At 43.5% G+C, this 5894-nt stretch overlaps 1 long non-coding RNA gene across 1 annotated transcript; it reads right to left on the bottom strand.

Moving 5' to 3' along the window:
- Positions 1 to 2582: 2582 nt before the first annotated feature.
- On the bottom strand, positions 2583 to 4380 carry LOC143984257 (uncharacterized). The gene is made up of 3 exons (XR_013274749.1): positions 4287 to 4380; positions 2871 to 2929; positions 2583 to 2677 (listed from the first exon to the last, which is right to left on the bottom strand). It is a non-coding gene; the product is annotated as an uncharacterized LOC143984257 (long non-coding RNA).
- Between the last annotated feature and the right edge of the window lie 1514 nt (positions 4381 to 5894).

The raw sequence follows: 5894 nt of genomic DNA, 5'->3' as shown, positions 1-5894 counted from the left end.
GTGCGGTGAGATCAGAGGAAGCCATTTCAGTCCAGGAGAGGAACCGATACAACTGGAGAAGAGCGGAATGGAGGGGGATTAGAACCCCTGTCGGGTTGTGATCACTGCATCTTTTAGGGTGTGCCCCCCCCCCCAAATATATTGTTTGTCTATTGTATGGATTCTGACCAAATCCTTTTGGGTGACCTCTAGTTCTCCCATATAGAGGAGTGTATTGCTCCCATGGTTTAGAGAAGCAGGATCTCCCAGCTTATGGATAGTGTAGGACCCACTAATCATGGGGTACTTTGTCACAGTAAGTGGGCTTAAAGCAGGGTTCCACTGTCTCCAAAAATTTTTTATTTTTTTTTGCAAAATCACGATTAACATGGTCAATTATATCACTCACTTGTTCTGTTTCAAAATACTTTGTCTGTCCGTTTTTTTTTTACACATGATGTAACTTATAAAAAGTCATGCTGCCCGTTGTCATCTTGCCTGTGGGCATGTGAAGCCCACAGGCATCCTCTTCCGGGATACGGTGCTGCTGATGGACCAGCATGCACCGCCCCCGTTCGAGCGCCAATCTCACGCATGCGCAGTAACGCCGCCATCAACCCCACAGGTTCTCATCACAACGGGCGGCGTCGTAGGAAGTCCCGCCCCGTTGTGATGGCAACAAAGATAAACAAGGTCAAAATCAGCTAGAGCGGAGAATCAGAGGAGAGAGCGGCGCTGGAGTTAGAGGAAAGGTAAATATTAAAAGAGCTTTTACCTTACAGCAAAAAATATTATAAAGATAAATTAAACTTAAAATATATAAATTAAAAATAATAATAATTTAAGTTTAATTAATCTTTATAATATTTTTTGCTGTAAGGTAAAAGATCTTTTAATACTTACCTTTCCTCTAACTCCAGCGCCGCTCTCTCCTCTATGATTCTCCGCTCTGGCTGGTTTTGACCGTGTGTGTGTGTGTGTGTGTGTGTGTGTGTGTGTGTGTATATATATATATATTTTTTTTTTTATTTATTTACTTGGTATTTATATTGGCATACATTTTTTTTTAACTACAGAGAGAGAAAAATTATATTATATTATATATTTTTTTTTTCCACACACACTCAAAGAAAAACAAAAGACAGCAACAGTATTAAAATAGAAGAATTTTATTTAATTTTAAATAATTTTATTAAACATTTTATTCAAAGACGAATCTACAAAAAATAAATAAATAAATAAATAAATAAATAAATAAATATACACACACACACACACACACACACACACACACACACACACACACACACACACACACACACACACACACACACACACACAGTACTATTCAAAACTAAAAAGAAAAAAAAAAAAAATTCTATTTAGACCCTAATTTGAGAGAAAGAGAGAGAAATAGTGAAGACAGCTAGTGAAAAGCGAGCAAGAAAAGAGGAAGCGAGAGAGGCAGAAATAGAAAAGAACATTGAGCAGTGAGCAAGAGAGAAAAGAGCTAGCGAGAAAGAAAAGAGTAAGCGAGCGAGAAAAGAGCGAACGAGAGGAACGAGAGAGAGAGATAGCGCGAGAGAGAGCGAAACGAGCGAGCGCGAGAGAAAAGAGCGAGAGCAAGAGCAAAAAAGAGAAAAGAGCGAGAGCAAGAGCAAAAAAGAGAAAAGAGCGAGAGCAAGAGCAAAAAAGAGAAAAGAGCGAGAGCAAGAGCAAAAAAGAGAAAAGAGCGAGAGCAAGAGCAAAGAGCGAGACAAAGAGCAAAGAGCGAGAAAAAGAGCAAAGAGCGAGAGCAGAGAGAGAGCGAGAGCGAGAGAAAAGAGCGAGAGCAAGAGCAAAAAAGAGAAAAGAGCGAGAGCAAGAGCAAAAAAGAGAAAAGAGCGAGAGCAAGAGCAAAGAGCGAGAAAAAGAGCAAAGAGCGAGAAAAAGAGCAAAGAGCGAGAGCAGAGAGAGAGCGAGAGCGAGAGAAAAGAGCGAGAGTGAGAGAAAAGAGCGAGAGAAAAGAGCGAGAGAGAGCGAAAAGAGCGAGAGCGAAAGAGAGAAAAGAGCGAGAGAGAGAGCGCAAAGAGCAAGAGCGAGCAAAGAGCGCAAGAGCAAAGAGCGCGAGAGCAAAGAGCGCGAGAGAAACAGAGAAGAGAGAAAACCCACGAAGAGCGAGTGAGAAACAGAAGAACGAGCAAAGAGCGAGCGAGAGAAGAGTCAGTGAGAAACAGAGAAGAGTGAAGAGTCAGCGAGTGAAGAGTCAGCGAGTGAAGAGTCAGCGAGTGAAGAGTCAGCGAGTGAAGAGTCAGCGAGTAACAGAGAAGAGCGAGTGAAGAGTCAGCGAGTAACAGAGAAGAGCGAGCGACAGAAGAGCGTGCGAGTGAAGAGCGAACATAGAGTCAGCGAGAAACAGAGAAGAGTGAGCGAGCGAAGAGTGAGCGAGAAACAGAGAAGAGCAAGCGAGCAACAGAAGAGCGAGCGAAGAGTGAGCGAGAAACAGAGAAGAGTGAGCGAGTGAGTGAAGAGCGAGCGAGAAGAGCGAGCGAGGAGAAGAGAAGAGCGAGTGAGAAAAAGAGACACACAACTCCCCCCCCCCCCCCTAAAATAAAAATAAAAAATTAGGATACAGAATTAATAAATCAAACCAATGTATTAAACTTGAATTTTTCAGGCATGGTTTTGAAATAAATCAAATCCACTTGTCTCTTCAAATCTATGGAATAAAAATAAATAAATAATGCATTAATAAATATAATAAAAACATTAGATAAATAAATTTAACCAAAAAAAAAAAATGAAAACAAATACACACACACATATCTTTTTTGTAAATTGCATTAATATTTTTTAATCAGATTTTAAGATAATGTCACAGTTTATTTAATTGCACTGAAAGTTTAACATACCTGCAATAAAAGATGTCGATGAAAGTCAATCAATCGCTTTGGACAGATGGAATTTGGATCTACGAAAAACAATAAAAAAAAAGTTATCGTTATATATTTGGAAAGGAGTGGAGGTTGCTTAAGACCCCTTTCACACCACACCGCTGATAGCGTCGGCGGTAAAACGCCGCTATTTTTAGCGGCGTTTTACCGCCAGATTTGCGGCGCATTTCAGCCGCTAGCGGGACGCTTTTACCCGCCGCTAGCGGCCACGAAAGGGTTAAAACCGCCGGCAATAGCGGCGTTTTGCCGGCAGCATTACAGCGCTGCCCCATTGATTTCAATGGGGAGCAGCGGTGGAGAAGCGATAAACACACCGCTCCTTCACCGCTCCAAAGAAGCTGCTGGCAGGACTTTTTTCTGACATCCTGCCAGCGCACCGCTGTAGTGTGAAAGCCCTCGGGGCTTTCACACTACACATAATGGTGCAGCTTCTTTAGGGCGGATTGCAGGTGCTATTTCTAAAGCTATTTCTATAGCGCCTGCAAAACGCCCTGGTGTGAAAGGGGTCTAAGTGTTATGAATAGAAGTATAGATGAGGTTGGTGGATAAAGTAAGGACGAATAGGAGGGAGGGAGGACAAGGACTGAGGACTGAGGAGGAGGAGGGAGGACAAGGACTGAGGAGTGAGGACAAGGACTGAGGAATTAGGAGGAATGAGGACAAGGACTGAGGAATTAGGAGGAATGAGGACAAGGACTGAGGAATTAGGAGGAATGAGGACAAGGACTGAGGAATTAGGAGGAATGAGGACAAGGACTGAGGAGGGAGGAGTGAGGAATGAGGACAAGGAGTGAGGAATGAGGACAAGGAGTGAGGAATGAGGAATGAGGACAAGGAATGAGGACAAGGACTGAGGAGTGACGACAAGGACTGAGGAGTGACGACAAGGACTGAGGAGTGACGACAAGGACAGAGGAGTGACAACAAGGACAGAGGAGTGACGACAAGGACAGAGGAATGACGACAAGGACAGAGGAGTGATGACAAGGACAGAGGAATGACGACAAGGACAGAGGAGTGACGACAAGGACAGAGGAGTGACGACAAGGACAGAGGAGTGACGACAAGGACAGAGGAGTGAGGAATGACAACAAGGACAGAGGAGTGAGGAATGACAACAAGGACAGAGGAGTGAGGAATGACAAGGAGTGAGGAATGACAAGGAGTGAGGAATGAGGAGGAGTGAGGAATGACAAGGAGTGAGGAATGAGGACAAGGACAAACATGCTAACACACAGCAGAAAGAAATGAAAGACAAAAAAAAAATGACATTACAAATAACAAAGAAGGAACAATTCAAATGAAACCTATACAAGACATCTATACACACAGTGAGCACATTTAGACCTACATTTCATTATTACAAACACTTACCTGTTCTGGGTAAATCTTCTAGGTGAATTAGCTGCTTGAATCCCAACTGATCTTCTCTCCTATCTGGTCAGATGCTCTCCCCAGGCCATCCACGTGTGTTCTGGCAATAAAGGGCTTTGTTCCCTTCTTAAAAATGGCGCTGCGGTCTGCCTCAAATCGGGTCATTTCCTGCCTGCAAATCTCGTGTGTTTTCAGTACAGTCCAGCCCACAGACTCATGGGAAACGATGACACTCATTTCCCATGAAGCAATGCAACTAAGGAAAGGAAAAACACCACCGCGGAGGAGGAACAAGGCAGATTAGGACTTCTGCATAGCAACAGGGTGTTCCAGGTAAGTGAAATTTTTTTTTTTTTTACAGAATGATTTTTAGGACATTAAAAGGGAGAGGATAAGGTGAAAAGTGTTTTCAGGGTGGCCCTCCACTTTAAGGCCAAACGGGACATATGTCTTAAGTATATGGATCCATGCCATCTCAAGTTTAGATATGTCTCTAACCAGGGACCCCCCCTCCAATGGGGCTTGTACTTGTCGATGCCTACAAATAAAGTGCCCGCTGGGTCTCTCTTGTACATCTGGTCATAGTGTCTGGAGACAGGATGTGTGTCAAAGCCACGTCTTATATTCCCGATGTGCTCATTCAACCTAACACAAAGTGCCCTTTTGGTCCTCCCTACATACTGGAGCCTGCAAGGGCACTGTACAAGATAGACCACAGCCTCCGAAGAGCAGGTAATAAAGGGTTCTACTTCATAGGTTCTATTAGTGCTAGTGGACATGATGTTAGAAATCCTAGATCCCCTGAATTGATTCAAAGTGCAAACTTGACAATTCTTACACTTATAATAGCCTGTTAGGTTATGGAAAAAAACATCTATTGGCCTTAGGTGGATCCTGTACACTAGAGGCAATTTTGCTCCCCAAAGAGGAAGCCCCTTTAAAAACAATTTGTGTTTTTTTCGGGTAGAATAGTGCCAAGGACCTGATCACTGGTTAGTAAATGCCAATGTTTCTGAATCAGGTTCCTCACTCCACAGTGTTGTACCGAAAAAGTGGTTATAAATGGTAAAACACTCTCATTGTTTACTCTCTCACCTTGTCTGTCCAACAGCAATGCTGCATCAAGGGAGATAGGGTCATATCCTTTTTCCAAAGCCTCTTAAAGAGGACCCCTGCCTGTTCATCAAACTTCACAATGTCCGTGCAGTTCCATCTGAGACACATGAACTGTCCCAAAGGGACAGCTTTCAACCAGGGTTGGAAATGACAGCTTTTAGAGGGGATGTACGAATTCCTATCCGTGGACTTAAAGTATGTCGATGTTACGAACTCCTCCCCCACCTTCCTTATGTTGAGATCAAGAAAGTTGACTTTTTGCTGACTGGCCTCAAAATTCAATTTAATTCCCCTATCATTTTCGTTCAAAGTGGTCATGAACAGATGTAGGTCAGACTCCGACCCATCCCAAAGGAGAAAGACGATATATCTAGCCCACAGGATTATCTCAGGTCTCCTAGGGGCATCAATGACGTCCTCCTTCCATTTAGCCATGAACAGGTTGGCCAAACTGGGGGCATATTTATCCCCCATGGCAACACCCCTGTCCCG

Source organism: Lithobates pipiens, unplaced genomic scaffold (assembly GCF_037356315.1).
Source record: "Lithobates pipiens isolate NorthernLeopardFrog02 unplaced genomic scaffold, aLitPip1_a1.2 Scaffold_16, whole genome shotgun sequence".
NCBI lineage: Eukaryota > Metazoa > Chordata > Amphibia > Anura > Ranidae > Lithobates > Lithobates pipiens.
Note: the sequence above shows the minus strand (reverse complement) of the source record. Positions and strands in the feature narration are given on the sequence as shown.